The sequence below is a fragment of the Anas platyrhynchos genome, chromosome 2 (genome assembly GCF_047663525.1).
Source record: "Anas platyrhynchos isolate ZD024472 breed Pekin duck chromosome 2, IASCAAS_PekinDuck_T2T, whole genome shotgun sequence".
Taxonomy (NCBI): domain Eukaryota; kingdom Metazoa; phylum Chordata; class Aves; order Anseriformes; family Anatidae; genus Anas; species Anas platyrhynchos.
In genome coordinates, this window is record NC_092588.1 from 88,430,403 (window position 1) to 88,449,748 (window position 19,346).

At 43.3% G+C, this 19,346-nt stretch overlaps 1 protein-coding gene and 1 long non-coding RNA gene across 2 annotated transcripts in view; one reads left to right on the plus strand and one right to left on the minus strand.

The window, feature by feature from the left end:
• The window catches only part of FBXL7 (F-box and leucine rich repeat protein 7), a 215,586-nt gene that overhangs the window by 188,082 nt on the left and 8,158 nt on the right, over positions 1 to 19,346 (minus strand). The gene's annotated exons all lie outside the window — the stretch shown is intronic.
• LOC106019934 (uncharacterized) lies at positions 15,201 to 17,229 on the plus strand. Its single transcript, XR_001195166.5, has 3 exons — positions 15,201 to 15,722; positions 15,894 to 15,978; positions 16,242 to 17,229. It is a non-coding gene; the product is annotated as an uncharacterized lncRNA (long non-coding RNA).

The following is a 19,346-nucleotide window of genomic DNA, read 5'->3' on the forward strand; positions in this document are numbered from 1 at the left end:
AAAACTCTCAGCAGAAACGTGTTTGTCACAGATGATACAGCTGAAAATGCGTAACCCTTTTGTGCTAGGCATTTAGGACAGTCAGTCTTGGAGCTTCATAAGCCCAAAAGCTCACAGAGAAGTCGGGAAACGCTAGTTCAAAGAGGACCTACACGTCTTAGCTAGGGCTGAGTCATCTTACAGCCATCCAGTATTTACCAAACACTTGGTTCATTCTGGGATACACTGTGGGAGGCTGGGAGGCCTGTTATCCATAGGCATATGGTTTGGGGCTCAGGGCCATTACGGTGCCTGTGGATGAGACCTAAGAAGATTTTTTATTTTTTAACAGTTTCATAGGTGTTTCACCCCTTCTTGACAAAGTTACAGAGTAGCCTTTTTCTTGTGTGGTTGTTTTTCTTTTTGTTGTTGTTCATTTGTTTTGTTTTGTTTTGTTTTGTTTTGTTTTGTTTTTAATCCTTGTCTTCTAGTTGGTCAATACCTTGTTTGTGAACAGCTTGCTTATTTGGCTCAAACTACAAATACAGTATATTTGTACATCAATACGGCAGACTGGTGGGAGTCTCTGGGCTGTGACTAAGCTCATCTCCCTGAGCCACATGATATAATTCCTTTGCAAAACTCTTTATAATGACCCTTTAAGATACCCTAGCCTTCAAAATGGTACAAAAGATCCGAAAGCACATCAGTTCTGCCACATTTTCAACAGTCAAAAGGAGAGGAAGTACTTTCCATAAGGACAAGAACAACTTTGTGGTTTGTTGTCTCTTAATACAAGCAGCATGCACCCACCAAAAAGGGGAGGAGATGGAGTACTATCAATTGCTATTCTTACAAGAGTGGGAAAGATTTATCATTATATGAGATTTATCTTCCTATAGTGCCATTTTCCTTCTTCATGAGGAGACATCAATGCCTTTTTCTTAGACTTGTATCCCATCCCAGTACAAGGAATTTAAAAATTAATAGGGCTGAGAAAGAAAAAGAAAGCTATGGGCCAAAATGTTTCTATTTGGATGTGTTGCTACAATCCTTCCTGGGAGTGTTTGCATTACATCTCTATTCATTATGGGCCTCCCTCTGTGGTGCATTACATGTCTCATGATGCACCATGTTTCTATTCCATGAATAAAACCACAGCAATTTTGGAAGAAGTAGCCAAAGAAAGGGTTCTGAATAAAGGAAAAATAAATAAATTTGAAAGCAACTGAACTATTTCCATAAGGCATCATCACAGCAATTCCAAGATTAAATATTTTGGCTCTGGAATTTTTGCCACAGTTGTGGTGGTTTGTTTGTTGTTTTTTTTTTTTCTTCTCCTTCAGTTTCAGCCTAAGTTTTCCTTTTTGAATTCCACCCCTCCCTCCCCAGAAGGAAGGAAGGAAAGAAGGAAGAAAGGAAGGAAGGAGTAAAATAAAAAAAAGAAAACCTTCCACCTACTTCCAACTAGCTTTATGTTGAACTTCAGTTGGAAAGGCATTTGTATCCCAGGACGTCAAAATTCAGCAACAAAACTAAGACTAGTCTTCTCTAAGACTAGCTTCCTATTTGTGTAGGAAGCTTTGATTTTTCACACTTGAGACATTTTAAGCATTTGTTTTCACACTTTGTATTTAAATAAAATGATGAAAAAAATAGTATTTTTTTAAAGACAGCACAAGCCAAGTAGTATTTTTCTAATTAATTCTACTTTTACATCAGCGTGTTCATATGGCTGCATATATTTTGTGAACACTCCATGATAATATCTGTGTTGACTGCTTTTGGGCACTCTGAAGTGAAAAAGAATCCAAAAGAAATTTGACTAACAAGTTACTGGCAACTTAAAGCAATTATCAAAAGCATATTGTTTTATGGACTACAAAATGATCCATGAGTATTACCTACCTCCTGAAGGAAAGAAATGTCTAGCTTATCTTCATCGTTACACATGAAAGTTAAGGCCCCATTGCCATATGACCTGAGATTATGTGTCATGTTATTTGTCAGTAGCCTTACTACAGAGCTGGGTGAACATGAGATCTACGTGGCTAAGAAGCTGCAGGTTCTCGCTGGGTTGTGTTTTAAGAGGCAGGGCTTTTGGTGAAGTCTGCTCCGCAGGAGGATAACTCTCGCAGTGTATCCTCACATGAGGTCAGGCTGCTCCAGCCACGCCAGGGCTCTACTCCCAGAGTGACTTCAACAGGTTTCATTAAAAGGCATTAAATCAAGGTGGTGCTCCAGTTCTGGGACACTTTGGACTTGAGCACGTTTGTCGTATGATCAGTGCTGATGGAACCGCACAACAGACGAAGTACAGGCAATCCTACCAAATAACGATCCAGTTTTATTTGAAGCTTCTTTCAGATGTTCAACTAATTTAACTCTTAATAAGTTTTCAACCCAGCTGAGATTTTAAGATATTTTTGCTGATTTTTCATTTTTACAGGAGGAAATCCCCACTTGGACCTGATTTTTCCCTTCTTCCAACAACAAAAGCAATAAATAAACCTCAGACTGTGCTGAAACATGTTTTACATTACATGTAAAATCTGTTGAAAAGAATAGCAAGCTTGCAAAGTCAGGCTCTTAAGTCTGAAGTGTTAGAAAACACAAGAATGAAGACTGTGTGCGACTCCAGAACCACCATCCTGAATTCCCCTGCCGTGTCCGCAGTACACCTTCCACAACAAACAAGGCTGGGGCCCACGGCCAACGCTGCAAAACCACTTCATTTCCCAGAAGCCGTTTGTGATTATGTAAATTATGGCATTATAATGCATAAGCACAATGGAGACATAGTAGGGCTGTGCAGGCAAAATTAATCCTGGCATTTCATAGCTTGTGTCTGACCTTGCAATTTTAATGTAGGGTTTTTTTGTTTGGTTTGAAACAAGGGGTTGGCTGGTGCAAGCTCCAAGAACTAAGCAAGGAATGCACTCGTGGAGATACATTGCCTCATCTCATTGACATCTACAGCAATCATTTGCAGGGCTGGAAACCTACGCTCGGCAGAACAGACTGCTGTTAGCTGGACTAAGAGAAGAAGCGATGGCAACAGAAGATTTTCCGAGTGCCTTGGCTATGTCTACACCGTCCTCGTTGGGAGCCCTGGCTGGTGTGGCCAGATTTCCTCTCTGCAAACACAGGGCAGGGTGAGGGGGAGTTGTGCCTGAGCTGACACTCACGCTGTGGACACTCCCCGGAGAGGGACCTGAACAGATTGAAAACCCCTGTCTAGAAGCAGCCTACAGGAATCAACGCTGGGGAGGGAGAAATCTTAATTTTAGAGATTTGTGCCTTCTCCAAAGAAGCAGGAGGCACTGCTGGAGCATGGGGTGCTGGACAAAGGAAGCAGCATTAGGGCCAGCGTTTTCTGACTGTCTCTATAAGCCCGGTTCCTTCTGCTTTGACCTTGGTCCAGCTCCGGTACAAAGAGTGCCACGGTCACACACGCTGGTGCCTCATTTCACAGGTTGTTCTTCACAGCTAGCTAGCTGTAGTCTCAGCTTCTCAGACCCTGTTTATCCCAAGATACCTCCCTCAACAAAACTCCCTTCCTCTCTGCTGGTCCTCCCTTCTGCTTCCTACCTCTGCTATCTTCCCTCCCAAGGTGGTAGCCAGTAACCTCTTGGATTTCCACAGGATTTTTCTCCTCAGCACCAATCTCCAATGACTTCTCTGTGCATCCAGGCTTTATCAGTGCTCCCTGAAGCAACTGCTTTCTTCTCATGGCCTCTCTCCTCCACCACCACCAGTTCCATTCTTCTGCCTCAGACAGATGGTAATGCAAAACATCCTAACAAAACTCACAGGCTCTTGAATAGTTCAGCCCTGACGGGCTCCCTCCCAATTCCTCTTCCTTTCATAAAGAGAGGCAGCACAATTTAGCAACACAAAGAGGAGTTTCACCAAGTTTCTTTCAGGAAGTTTTATCTTATTTCAGAGCTTGCTGAACTATTGCACCTGAGTTGTCCAGCCTGCAGCCAAAACGCCTCATTTTCCCTCAGCGGTGTCTCTCCCTGCACACAGACTAGAGTTCATTTGTACCCCAGATTCACTTCCCCTGGTTTTCAATAAAGAAGTCACTGATAGGTCTGCCCAAGGCTCGCAGGGAGGAAAAAAGCCACACACACACACACACACACATCTCTTTGATGTCCTTAGATCTCTGTGCAGGCCTGGCAGATATCTTGACCATTTGCTGGTCGCCCAGTCACAGGTGGAGCTGAGCTGGGTTTCCTCTGCCGAGGCAGGTTGCAGCCACTGAAAGCAAGCTAAGCGCCTTCTCCCAGAGGTAAAGCCAACAAATCGCATCTCTGGTGGCAGTAACACCACTGCCACTCTGCCACCACATCCTGCATTCTTTTAAACAACAACCAGGACTTTGTTATCAACAGTATGATGCTGGTAGAAAAATGAAGCAGCATTAACAAGAAGCTCTTTCAGTACCGTAACCTGGACGACTGGGCTACAACGCAGGAAAAGCGCGTGCCCACGCAACCGTCAGCATGTAGCTTTTGAAACAAAGCTAAGGCACGAACACCAGAGGATGCTGAGGACACTGCCGGCAGCTGTCCCAGTGCAGTAGGACAAAGAGCATGCCTGCTTCCCCTTGCACAACAGGACAGTCGTGTTTGTGTGCTCTGCTAGGAGGCTCCTCAAGTCATCGCGGAGCACGTTTCCTCTGCCTGTGGCAAATGTTCCAGCAGAGCGGCTCTAGCACGCAGAGCATCTAGGTTCAGCGGAAAGGCCCCCTGCCTCCTCCAGTGCTCATCCCCCAGCAAACAGCCTGCCTTGTCCCATGTGTCCATGACTAATTTGGAAATTTACCATAAGGACAATGTCCACATGTAAAGCCAGCACAATTAGCATGAAGTTGATATTTCCAGACATTTTATGAGCCATCATCTAGCAGGCTAATTTCTGGCTTAATTAAAATCAGCCAATTGCTTCTGGGAAATAAAGTGTCATTGCTTCGTTTCTATCATTCAGATCTATTATTCTAAATATTTTTGCTCATACATATTAAATCACTTGCACATGTCCTTCACAGTTAAGAAAGCTATTACAAGGATCTTATCATGAAGTGAGCCAGCAGCTGAAGCATTGCTATTTCAATTTTATTTTCATTGATACTTCTGCTTTGTGAGACTCTGCCCTTCAGAGAACAACATGCCTCTCACTGACTGCCCCAGGAGCAGTCTGCCTGTTTCATTGCCACAAAACTGGGCTGAAAGAAACACCTGATGACAGTGCAAAGAGTGTGACAGACAAGGGTAGGTCCTTTCTTCAGGGTATGATGGAATGAAGTGAGGAGCAGGCCTTCATCTCAACTGGCAGATCACAGGAGTTGGGATCAAGTACCTACCTCGTCCCTTTCCCACAGATAGATCAAATAGATCAAGCAGATAGCAATAGCAATCAGTACAAGAGTCTCTGACATAAAACGGTAGCTCCTTCGTTGAATTGTTGTCTATCACTTAGGCCCCAAATGTTTTCTCTTTAGATGTTTTCTTCCACCCAACTGTCTTCTCTTTATATGTCAATAACTGGTATTATACTTCTTAAAGGAATATCAAAATTAATAGCATAAACTTAAACAGTCTATTTTCAAAGCTGACACGTTGCATCTGCTGGTCACACACTAAAAACTGCCATGAATTGTTTAGAAGCCTTTAGTGGATTTCGTTTGGTAGATTTTTCTCTGTAAGTACTGGATTTTCAACATCCCAAGTTGTGTCCCCTCCTGTCTGAGAAGTCACTGCTCTGTTGCCAGCAGGGCTTAAAATCTGAGCACTACTCCTCAGCTATATCTGGCCAAGGTACCAGGTATTAATTTAAACCATTAATAAGTGCAGGCTTGTCTTAGCACACCGGAATGACAGGCCAAAACTGTGGTCAACATGGTCAAACATGGTCAAACTCCCCTTCTGCTTCACCCCAGCCTCAGGGGCAGGGGATGGACATGGCAAATACGTGCAGGACAGTGGGATCTTAAACTGCCACAGCCCTTTGCTGGGGAAACATGAGCCAGAATCCTAACCTAAGGCAGCTTCTAAGGCAGGAGGAACAGGTAGTGCTGGCAAGGTTGAGGAGGAGCAGGAGGAACAGTGAACTTCAACTTTCTCCCTCAGGCCACAATACTGCAAGATACTTAAGATGCACATCACAAGAGCTAGTCTGAAAACACAAGCTTATGACGCCTTTAAAGTAGATATTCTCAGCAGAAGTGGTGGACCATCAAGGCATTAGCAGCTAAGGGCTACTCCAACAGGGAGCACTTGGGGCTGAGCTCAGAGAAATTTCGGACCCTGGCAACCTTGCCAGCACTACCTGTTGCTCCACAAAGCCACAGGGAGCTGCTATAAGGTCTGATGCAGGGCTGCACATCCTGTAGCACATTTGGAAGCACACCCATGTGGACGTTGTGGATTTTCCTTATATCCCTTCCAGTCTCAGGCTGTGTAAACAAAAGTTTGGGGATGCTTACAAAAAAGCCACTCTTACTACCCTGTTTGCCAGCCATGTTCATGAACACCTGAACAGCTGGAGCCGTAGCCCATGGTGTTTTTGTGGGACACCTCCCAGGAGGGGCAGCTCATGAAGACAGGCTCCCAGTGCTGATTGTGAAGTATCTGTCCCTCTGGCCCCGCCCAAGCATGATGTGATTCATTTCTCCATGTTCTTCACAATTCCTACTTCTTCCTTCCTGACCTCTTTCTCACCAAGTCTTAACACCAGGACTAAGCACAATGGGTTAATGTCGTCATTATTATAACTCCTTGACTTTGTAACCTGCTAATTCTAGAGTTTATCAGATGGGACACTTGGCTGCAGTCACCAGCAGATCTTCTATGGAGAACACACAAATCAATAGTTCTTTTAAGTCACTTTTTCTAGTATCACTACTAAAAGAAAGAGAAGCTTGGATATCCCAGTCTTAGAAAAATTATTTGATATGACCAGCCTTAAATCCTGTCCCACATAAAATGAGATACACAGTTTATGTACTTCATTTATGAGGTAATGGGATGCTCAGAGCTGAGAACAATGCATATACCGCCTCCCTAAAGGACTCAAAAACCCACTTCAGAGCCAATATACTTTACAGTTGGTGATACCATTCACCAGCGGAGAGGTCACTCCAGACTCACATGGACAGGAGGGTGATCAGCGAGGACACGGTCTGTACAGCTCTTTGCAAGAATAGCTTAGTGGGTTCAAGCTCCTGCCTAGTAAACAGAAGTCAGGTTCAAATCCCAGAAGCACCTTTCAGCCAGGCTCTAGCCTCAGCGCATCACAGCCACAGAATATATATGTTTTTACAGCAAGGGAGACGATCACGTTCAGGGAGGCATGCTAACAGGGTGATGGAGCTCACCTGAGGTTCTCCTCGATTTGGGGAACTGGACTGCATAGTTCGTGGCAGTAGGGAAGATGTATTCACACTCATCTCCAAGTAAGAAAATAAAACAAATAATCCACTGTATGACAGTTTGACAGATCTAAGTGGTGCTTTTTTCTTTTTTAACTTATCTGAACTAAAATGTAGACAAATGTACATGTTACCAACTGCTTGTCACAACTGCTTACCATAGCTATATTCATATCCTCAGTGTCACTGTTGAACGCCCATTCCATGAGGTATTTCGCTTTAAAATCAGCAAAGGGAGCTTAAAAGCCCACAAAAGTACCCAAAGGTCAACCCAGGCTTTGCCTGAGGCCAACTACAGAGCACCCACAGGAACCCTTGCTTGCCTGGAGCTGCTCATGCAGCTTTCTAGCACAGCTCAGTACGTCGGAGATCAAAGTAATTCAATCACGCCCACTCTCCCCCATACTGTAAATCCAATTTAGAAAAAGGAAAATTTCCCCCAAAGTTTCCAGTTGCTCTTGCACCCACGCTTATCTAGCCATAATGGTAGGGAAGGTGATAACTGGAGCCCTCCAAGAGCTTGAGCTGAGAAGTCATGCTGTGTGACACAGGAGAAAGCTGAGGGAAAGGCAGCCTCCTGTTCTCTTGTTTACATGGCAGGCTTCTCCTCTTCTTCCTGTATGAGTTTTTCCAGCCAGGGTCTCCTTGCAGTAAAAGCTCCAAGAAGCACCACCTACATCTGTTTATACCCCAGGTGGATCAGTGGTTGACAATATGTTCATGCCACATTTTTCTTCCTATCCTATGGTTTCTGTTCAAACTTGCCAACAGTTTTCAACACAAAGACAGCCCTACTCAAGTCACTTTCTGTATGGTATGCATTTCATTCAGGACAGTGATTTTTCAACATTTCTTTGTATGGATCACCTTTTAATGAGGGTAGACCATCATGTCTTACTCCATTGCAGCAACTCAAGCAACAGCTTAATCAAAGGTAAACAGCTCACACTGGTATCTCCCTCCATCCCTCAACAACCCCGGCCTGTCCTCCCGTGCCCACAGGTTGCCATTATTTTTCAGGAACAGGGAGCTGCAAGATGTAGTAGCTACAACCTTCCTTTTGCCTAGACACTTGCCCTCTTACTATGATAAAACCTGGTAGCAGACACATACCGCATGTGGCACAAGCCTTGACACTAGCCCACAGCCTCGCCTGCATCTTTGAAGGTCTCAGCAGTCTGTGCAATTCCCCCAGTGATGGCTTCACATCTCAGTATTTGCCCAGCAGGGCACATCTGGGCTGATGGCCAAAATTAACTTGGTAGGGCAAGTCTGTAGCGCACACTGGTCTTACTTGAATGCCAGTGAATGTACTGGGTCATCAAACACCATCATTTTTAAGACTTTTTTTTTTTTTTTCCTCTGAACGTTTGCTGCCACCAGCAAGGCTTAACAGTATCCAAAGTTGCATTTTCTAAAATGGAGGCTTCTGTGACTGTCATCCTTTAACTACCCCTTTCATTGATAGGGATCAAGTTAAAGGCTGAGGAACTTAAGGCGTTTCTAAATCCATTTGTTGGCATTTATGAACTCTGGCGGCTGGGCTAAGAATGGTTCATTATAACGAATAAATTAATGAATAATTCAGAGCCACTCATGGAAGTCATGCTCGGCAATTTTCCTCACATCTCATGTAGCAAGCAGTGAAGACAGCTACAGCGGCTGGCTTTATCGGGACATTAAAGCTGCTACAAGGGTTTAAAAGATAAGAATAGCACCACGTGTAATTTCAACTAGAAGTTACAATGTACATGGTGATATCAAGCCAATGTTTTCATGAAAGCATTCATTTAGTGAGCTTAATGAGGGCAATTTGTCAACAATTTCACACACCATTTGCCCAGAATTCTCCAACGTGGAATTTCACTGCACCCGCCCCCCCACTCCCCTCCCCCCGAATAAATTGCATGTTGTGTATAGTTTTGCCTATCATTAATCATCTTTTCAGCACTGCAAGTTCAATGCTGCTTTCCCAGTAGGGGACCAAGGGAGCAACCTAGCCAAAAGAGGGAAAAGTCATGGGAAAAGAAGAATATAAACGTTCACTTTGACAACAACGCACAAAGATGAGCAAAACCCCCAAGCCCTAGTAGGACCAGCTCCTTCTGCCCACAGTAACTGCTTCCAACAGCAGTTTCTGGAGCTCCACTTCTCCTCGAGTCAAGAACAAAAATACAGCATCCAAATGAGGCTTCTTTCAGCTAAAAAGAAAATCAACCCCTGGAATTATTACATTTTTATTTTTCAACTAGGTACAATTCAAAGATGATTCTTTCTTTAAAAAGGCGGGGGGGGGGGGGGGGGGGGAAGGGGGGGGAGGTATTTATTGAAACTGTATCTGCAAAAGGCTTGACAATAAATAACTAACTTAAGAAGCCATTACTGTTGATTGTCAGCATTTTTCTGCTAACCAAGATGCCTGAGGGAAAAGCAGATGGAAAGTAATTAATAAGACCAAGAGTGAGGTTTGCTGGATGTAACTGATACTGTTGGTAAATCTGGGACTCATAAATGATTCTCCTCAATGAAAGGAGACAGATGTTTCTGCTATTTCAGCAAGGAACTAGGAGAGAGCAAGTAAAAATAAAAATAAAAATAAAAATAAAAATAAAAATAAAAATAAAAATAAAAATAAAAATAAAAATAAACAATGAGCCCATAAATAAGCAGTGCAACAGATATTGCACACTTCCTTCTTTTCTCCGACACTCCTCGTAAGTTTGAAGAATTTAAGAAGCAGAAAAAGCAGATTCTCTCGAATAAGTTATTAAAATTATTCAATATGGCAACAATTCAGACTTGCTGCATCTTACATGGACTTGTCTGGTAGGAACATGAGCAAAAGAAAGCATTAAGTTTGCTTCTGAATACCTTAACTTTTAAGGCAGGGTCTGATGAATTGCCGAATGTGCAGTACAATGCATCTTGTGCTTAAACAGTCCTGAAGAGCAGAAATGGAGTAAAACAAAAAGGTGGAAAGGAAATAGGTGGAGCTGTGCACTTATCCTCAGCACGGGATCCCTCCCCGTTGCATTTAGGGACAGGCATTTAGGAAGGCTGGGAGAAGGATGTGGCGGACAGGGGGAGCAGTAGGGAGCGTGTCTGAAGACATGACTCACGCTGCAAACCATTTCCACCGAGACGAGACGAAGCAAGGCTGTGATCTGCAAGGGCAGCCCTTCCAGCCCAGCGGTCGCTTTCAGAGGTGCAGCAAATCAGGATTTTAGCCGTTCAGCCTTAGGCAGTTATCAACAAGTATGTTAAACAAAATGTGGTTTTGTTTACATGCATAAGAATAGCTGTACATGTACGGCAGACAAACACACATACTCTTTAGAATTTTTAGATATCAGTTTAAAGGTGTGTGTGTGCCTCTGAATACATAAAAACTTAAAGAAATACTTTAAAAAATTCCCCAAATATATGTTACTGCACCTGAAGGAATCAAGATGTTTCATCTCAGCTTCTGTAACCCTCCAGGCCCCTGAGAGGTTTTTGTCTACAGAGAAAAAGCATAAATCCATAACGAAAGTTCAAGGATAATTTTTAAATAATAATAAAAAATCAAGAGACCAACCTTCTAACCATTCTAATATACGTATTTTTGTCTTTCTTGACCACTGTTTCTTGGAAACTATAAACACAGCTGACAATGATTGGCAAAAAGAAAAAAAAAAAAAAGAAGAGCCTGCCTCTCCCAAACCCAGGTACAAACATCTTCAGATCAATCAAATCAAATCCATTGCAGAGAAAACAAAACAAAACAACAAACAAAACAACAACAAGCAACAACAAACCAACTACAACAAAACACCCAAATGCAAGTTTTTTTTCTGTTTCCTTCTAGACCAAACCCCTTTTCTGGCTGCAGCAGTACCTGGTGAGCTACCACCACCACTGTCAAATTCAATAAAGGAATTGTTTAGAAGCTCCAGGTGTGAGCTTTGAAAATGCAGCTCTGGCCGTAGTTTACAGTGTAGTTAGAGTCAGAAGGTTATTGCAAAAATGACGTGAAGAAGGCGTAGTACTGCCAGCCATAGAAAATACAGTTTGCTCAGTTAACAAGGTGAAAGGCTTTTTCCTTCTCTTTCACTCCCACAGTACAAAATTCAGCATGCCTAAATGGCTGCAGGGTGCATTTCTGAGTCAACACGTACCAAGGGGAAGAAAGACCAACTTCACATTTTGATGGATGAAGTCAGCCTGTCACCATCTAAGGGCTACCTGGAAATCACTGGAAGCCTTGGGCTGTACTCACCTTTTACCAGCCGAAACCTCCATGTGCTTAAATCCTTCTGCAAGGAGGACCTGAGAGAGCCACAGGAAGCCTCAGTGATTGCTCCACCAGCAGCCTCTCCTGCCACAGAGATGGGACTGCACCAGGAGCCAGCAGAAAAGCTACAAATATGTGCAAATTAAGGGGCAGAGGGAAAACTGCCCTCCTGGTCCATGTGTCCAAGCTATTATTTTGGTGTGACCAAAATGCAGGAAACAAAACTTTCTAGAAAGAAAATCAGAAAGGCAGGCTCCGGGGTCCCTCTCACGAAAAGTCTCACTATACCTCTTGCACATTTTGTGGAAATTGCTGCCCCAGGAAATTGTGGAGATACACAGCGTCATTGGGTTCAGAAAGGATCACACAAATTTGTGAGTGGTAGGTCCATAAACAGAAAAAAAACAGGATGAATGGACCCTTTAACATCCTGAATGCAACAGGGGTGGGTCGGGGGCAATGAAAGGGGGGAATGAACCAGAGGAAGTGACTAAGTTTGCATAGTCTCACTACGTAGCAGCTACAGTCATTTGTGCTGCTGAAGAGAAAGTGCGCTGGATGAGATGGCCCACGGGTCTGGTTTTGTAGAGCATTTAGAGTATTTATGTCCCTCTGCCCAAGCAGTTAAAATCTGTCCTGCTTGCAACGGCACCACCAGGAACCTACATGACATTTTGCAGACACACCTCGAAACTCCCGAAACCGTGTGCCATCAGTTTCTGTACTGAACAGAGCAGGGTTAACACTGATATGTTATGGGCAGCTCCACAGTTATTTCATTATTTCAGAAGCCTGAAGAAAAACAGCATCACGGTTTTGTGCCCTTTTATCCACACTCCTGTCTGCAAAGATGCTGGTATCAGGCACCAGTCTCCTGCTTAAATCTAGCGTCTCAGCCCTGTCCACCCCCACAGTGCTGTTCCTTAATGCATGCTTGTGACAAACTTGGAAAAACATCTGACCTTCGAGTCCTCTATCCACTTCCCTACTGCCTGCCAACAAATTCTGGCTAGCACTTAACGAAGATATCTCACCACTGACCTGGCACCCTGAGTTATCAGCCTACAGTGAGGCCCCTGCAGTTTAGTACAGCAGTGCTCTCCAAATACCCCAGGGCTCCTAACCCGGCACGCTTGCACCCCATGTTTATCAGAGAGGTACGAGTCATCTTTATTATTGCATCCTTGTAAATTTGAAGTATGTGTGCTCTTTTGCCTTGAAAAATAAAAGCGCAAGTCTGAATTGAAACGGTTAGAAAAGCACGAGGGACTATAAATATTCAGACTTGCATGTCAAGAGCTCTCTGTAAGTGCTTCATTATTTCAGATAGGTTGGTGGAGGCAAAGTGACTGACCTCACAAGCTGTCTCAGGACTGTCATGTCCTGAATAGCTACACCTACACCTAGAGACACATTTCTTCTTACTAGGATCGTCTGTCTCTGCTCCAAGCCTTTCTGGAGATGTTGCTAAAAATTTGTGATTGTGTATCTTTAGATAAGAAACGTATAAAATTCTTCTGAAATTTAGAATGTCATATAAAAACAGCATTGCCCAGTTAACAAATTACAGCAGGACTAGGTGCTTAAAGAGATACCACAGTTTTTAGGCCATCTCGTTGCATTATAGAATCACGGAATCTTCTAGGTTGGAAAAGACCTTCAAGATCATCAAGTACAACCATCAACCTGACCCACTATGTGGAATACACCTTAATATTTCACTGCAAGTTTTTTTTGGAGAAAAAAAAAAAAAAAAAGACAACCCAACTTTCTATGTTTTTCAGATACAGGAAAGGATGAGCATAGATTGTCTCCTGACAGAAATCTCAAGGCTGTTAACAGTCTCAGAAAATCACCTAAGAAAGGCAGGGAATACCTAGATTGTTCCTGACCCACGGTTATTTAGTGCAGCTGCAAGGACTTCAGGTGATGAAATCTGCTTACCCAGTATGTCCATATGCTTGTCATGAGAAAATTTTTTCCTGAAGCTTCATTGCTGCACCTCACCATATTTTGCTCTACCTGCTGCGGACATGAAGTGGTCACGTATGTGAGCTCAGTTATTGTACCTCCTCCTCAGCCTTCCCACCTTTGAGATGAAAAACCCCATTTCATTCAGCCCTTCCTTGTGAGAAACGTCAGGATCCCTCATCATCCTCATGACTGGTCTTGTATTTTCCCTCCTTAGTCCGTAAGAGTCTCAAAGAGCAGTGCCCAGCACTGGGTGCAGCACCCCAGTGAAAACCCTTCCGCAGCAAGAGCCTCCTGCATAGCACGGGCGGGTGCCTCACACATGGGCACCGCTCCCATTTGTCCCCCAGCACGTGGGATTTGCCTCTTGGGTGCAGCCTGATGCTGCTGATCTCCGTATAGCTTTTAACCTGCCTAATAGGCTCTGCTACAGGAACAAGCAGATGCATTCCCTTGCCTGTTGAAATTGCTGCAGCCTTGGTGGAAGTGATAAATTGGCTGCTGTAGATTTATAGCCAGTTAGCAGATGACTCGAAATTGCATGCAGTTCGCCTTTACTTTTTCTTTACTTTATCAACAGACTGAAACTTTACAGAGTTTGCAAGCGTCACGAACATTTCTTTCCCTCTCACACTTATGCAGGTCAGAGGATGGGGATACGCAGGACAACGCACATCCTGCATGCCCTCATGTCCGAAAAAACAAATTTGCCTGTCCTCAGGAGTATAGTCCTCATGCGTAACTACCTCTTTCTTATTCGGAAATAGTCAGCAGACTTTGACTGATTTCATGAAGCGTTTAGCTACTCAAGACTAAATTGTGATCCCAGGTGTGTAAGCAAATCGTCCGGCTTAAACAAGAGGCAGTACGGACACGTGAGAGTGTTGTGGAAAGAGAAGATGGCTGACCTCACACTAAGGGACTGCAGATCGGTACACATCAAACCGAAATTCCCAAACCCTGCAATTAACACAGCGGTGGCACTGGGACAGCAAAGTTCCTAGGAAACTACTGATGATTGTTTGGAAAACAGGAAAAAATCATGGAACAAGTGGTTTTAAGAAGCTCAGAAACCATTCTCAGAGTCAAAAACTACAAGAGAGGGGAAGAGGGAAAGAAAATACAGAAAAGAATCTGGAAAAGGAAGGTGATATGATAAACATGAGGTCTCTTTTTAAAATTATTCTTCGAATGAGAGAATATTTCTCATAATACAGAAGCAGAAAAATCTGGTCTGTTCACAGTATTCTACAGTATTTGAAAACAGGAAAAAGACAATATAAAAATAATCTTCAGCTGATAGAGAAAAGCTGCCACAATATCAAAACACAAAATAGCTACTTCAAAGTTGCTGTGGTTGTTCATTGCCAATTTTAAAGTTACAGTAGAAAAGGATTCTTACATATTTTTAGATTAACTTTTTCCACTATAGTAAATCTGTAAAAAGAGTGAGATATTAATAGGATTCCTGATAGTTAGAGGGCGTTTTCTCTCCGAGTACATAAACCAGATACTTGCTTAGAGTCAGTTTTAAGACGTAAAAATCCTTCAGAGGCTCAATTCTACCTGCTTCCAATTTAATTTCATATTCCTGAATATTACGGTCAAACCCACAAGCTATAAAACATGCCTCTGAAAAGCCAAACACAACTGGCATTTACTCTCACCAAAGCCAGTGGCACATTCAGTGGCCTCTCTTAGCCCGAAACCCCGGGGGGGGGCTTTGGCTGGAGGGTGAGAACAGCCTGGCCCAGCAGGAGAAGCTGTGGGTTGCTCGAGACGTGGTCCTCATGTCACTGCAATCCCAGTGACCTGCTCTGCAAAAAGGCAAACCATCCACCCAGCCCGGCCCGCAAGGAGCAGAACAGCACCAGCGCTCAGCTGAAAGCAGCCCTGTTCCCCACCAGGCCTCTAAGCAAAGCCTGCAGGGAGCCCCTGGTGCCTGGGTGGAAGCAGGCGAGAGGGTGAAAAGATGAGAGGAGGAGTAGCAGCGGGCTCAGCACTATGGGGCAGACCCTGGTGAGTGAGTCGCAGCAGCCCAGCAAAGCTGAGTACAACCAGGTGTGTGCCACACGGCTGCAGGGCTGGGAACAGGCAGACAGCAAAAGGAACAGGGTCAGGGGGAGGAGGCAGCTTATTTTATTTCACAATTTCCCCCTGCAGTGATGTCCTTATGAATTATTTTAGTTCTAGCTCCCGGTTCTCCATTTTCAGCCTTCTCTTACCGTGCAGTTTTTCAGACGAGTAAATGGTGAAGCCCATACAAACAGAAGAGAAGGAAAAAAGCAGAACTGAGGATGCACTGGTGACTAACCAGGTGAGCAGTGCAGGTTTCTTTTCTTTTTTCTTTTTTTTTTTTTTTTTAATAAACTTGTAAAAAATACATACCCCACAAATACCTACACCAGTATAAATGATTTACAGAATGCCTATAACTACTGGACCAAGAGCTCACAGAAATAAATAGTCATTACCAAAAAATGCTGCAGTGATTATTATTCTTACATCAGGGAAGGAAGACATTCATTCTTACTATCAATAAAATTTGTTCTTAATGCCTTTTTTCTTTCCCTGAGGAAGCTGCTTTGCTGGAGATGTTGACTTTTTACCTGGACTGGAAATTACCCAGAGCATTGCTTTCTTAAGAGGTTAAGTTTTAAACCACTCTGGACAACTGGCCTCAGGATAGGCTGTGCTGGCCCTCAGCATTCAGTTCAACATACAGAGAGAGCTTTAATGATGAAAGGCACATTTAATGGACAAAGTCAAGCTGTGTGAGAAAGGGTTCTCCAGGTGTTAGGTGAAGAGGATCTCAGAGTAGAACTATTGCAGCCAAATTTTATTGTTCATCCATCTTGTTGCTACAGAATTAAATGCAACCACATCTATCATCAGAAACCTTTTCCTCTATTAAAAACTGTACATCAGACATTGATTGATGGGGCTATACTGACTCAGTGATGGAAGTGTCAGCAATATGTCTCAGAAAGGGAGCCAAAAGCATGAGGAATAGTTCAACTTATGGGGTGCTGCTGCTAGAAATCTAAGAGTTTATGTAAATCAACCCCAGACTTCACTGCGCAAGGAGAGAGGAGAACTTGAACATCGCCATGCAGAACGATGTGGTCCCACCGCATACTCGAGCGTGTTCAGTTTACTGTAATACCCAATCTGCCAATATTAATTTCTTAATGAAAAACTTACATGTGGGAAACTACATCACCATCAAAGTGACAAAACCCACATCCTGCTTAAATTTCATTCCCTTGAATGACATTTCCATGGAAAATCACTGGAAAGAGAACCAGAACTACAACAGAAGCAGACAAGGAAAAAGCACTGTGTTTGCTAAAACTGAAAGCATGTCTTTCTTCAAAGAAGCCAGACCAACACTGTCACTAGGATCTACTCACTAAAAAAAAATACTAAAAACAAACAACAAAACCAGAGTCACTGAGGTTTTCTCTTGAAAATAGAGACCACGTTTCTAATGAATACCTCTGAAACAGGTCTTTCTGTAGTAGGAGGGAAACAGTTAAATTCTGAATATCCTAAATACTCCCACCTTCCCTGCAGCTGAAGCTGTCTGCACATAATTTGAGAAAGTCGAATTAAAGGAAAAGAATACTGTATACATAACACGTTAAACTATGAGTATGAAAAGAATGTATGTGAAAATCCTGCATATTTTTTGTTTGCCTTTAATTAGAGATGGATTCCTGATCTTGATTATCCTAAGCAGAAAATCAAGACCAGTCCCTGAAACCAAACAGTCTTCCCTTTGTGGGCCTCCTCTTGATTTATGTAGGGCTTTAAACAACACACACACACACACACACACACACAAAACCAAAAAAAAAAAAAAAAAAACAGAGCTGGGGTTACTGTTTTTTCACATTAGTTACTTTTTTGAAGATGCAGATGGGCCTGTGTTTTAGGGTATTTATTTCTCGTTATGCCTTATAGTACAAGAAAACAGAGAGCTGGGAGAAAGCACTACTGAAAATGATATGCTTTCAAAACCATATTTTGCTAATAATTTTAACTCTCTTTTGAGCAGTGGTCCACCCAATTCAAGATGTCCCTCACAGCAACCCTTCCTGTTGGTTTGGATACTGTGGTGCCACTTTTACGAAAATCAAAAATTCCCATTGCAGCATATTTTGTGATAAATTCCCTTGGCTCATTCAAAACTGAAAAACAAAAACAAAAACACCCTGAAAATAGCCCCCTGATACCTTGCTTGGATTGTTTGACTTCAGTTGTGGCTTCAGTCATTTTGCAACAGTATTTGAGGCAATGAAATGTTGGGAGATGACACATTTTCAGCTCTGGCACACACTAAATGAAAAGACAAAGCCAAACTTCTGAAATAGTTTGCCTGTGTCGTTTATAAGTGGCAGAGGGAGGGACAGGAAGAAGGTTAAAAGAGAAAGGGAAGAGTACTATGCTCAGAATAAATGACATTAACAGGGTGAATTATATCACACACTCTAGTTGCATGTTCTCTTTTTACCTGCATGGGGAAATATTTGAGACCCAGAGTTCCCCCATGAAATCTTGAAGAATTTAGAGTCCTCCTGCTCTGTGGTTACACGGAGGAGGAATACAGGGAGGCTGAAGCTGCCCTCCATTCCTATCACCCTCATAAGTAAAGCAGCCCATTCTCCCTGCCCTTAGGAGGGGCAAGAGACTGGCTGATCTCTGAGGAGCTGCAGCACAGAGGGAGGCTGTCATCCAGAGCCTGGGAGGGAATGCTGCAGAGAACACCTTGAACCAAGGGCAGAGGAATGAGGTGTGGCTGATGCAGGAAACTCACCTGCTTCAGTGCAGAGCAGCGACTACATTGCCATCAGGGATGCAATGACCCAGTGAGCTGCTACACTAGGTGTATGTGCTATATTACAGAAGTCAATACACAAAATATCCACATCTCAGTTTTTTTCCAAAATGAGAGAAAATAGCAGGTCAGTATAACGTGAAATGCCAAGACCCTGGGCAAATTCTCCTTAACTGGAGAGAGAAAAATAGAAAACCTGTTTTGCATTTATGCTTTCTTCTACAGCCATAGACTAACACATTGCTTTGTGACACCGACGATTTCTGAAGTTATCATGAGATCAGCCATTATATCTCATCTTTGTTTTACAACTTTTTCATCTGTTTCACATTTCTTGGCTCTTTTACACGGTACTTTTAACAGAAATCTGACCACCATAACTATAGCATTCAGACTATGCAACTAGCTCGGAGGATATTTACGTCTCATCAGTGAGAACATATGAGGAACACAAGCCTTAGCAGACTGATAAAATCTTTGTCATGGCATATTTCACTTTGCACAGCAAGAGCATGTGCACAGACATGCAGTACGAGAGCTCTGCACCCCTTGCCAGAAGAGCAGAGCATGCAACGCGCCTTGGCTTGGCTAGCCCCAGGTCCCACGCCTGCCGTTCAGAGGAACCAGTACCTCCCATACTGGTTCCTCTGGAGCTCCTGACCCTCCAGTGCAGTTACCACAGTCCTAAGGGTTTTGTGAAGTTGCTCCCTTAGTTCCATTTCAAGGACCTGCAGTGGTGGATTACATAGCTGGTAAGGGAACTCAACCAAGTCGTTCTGCATTCGGGTAACCTTTCAGCAACATTTTTACTTCTGTAATCTGAAATTTACTTCCAGTTCCAATTA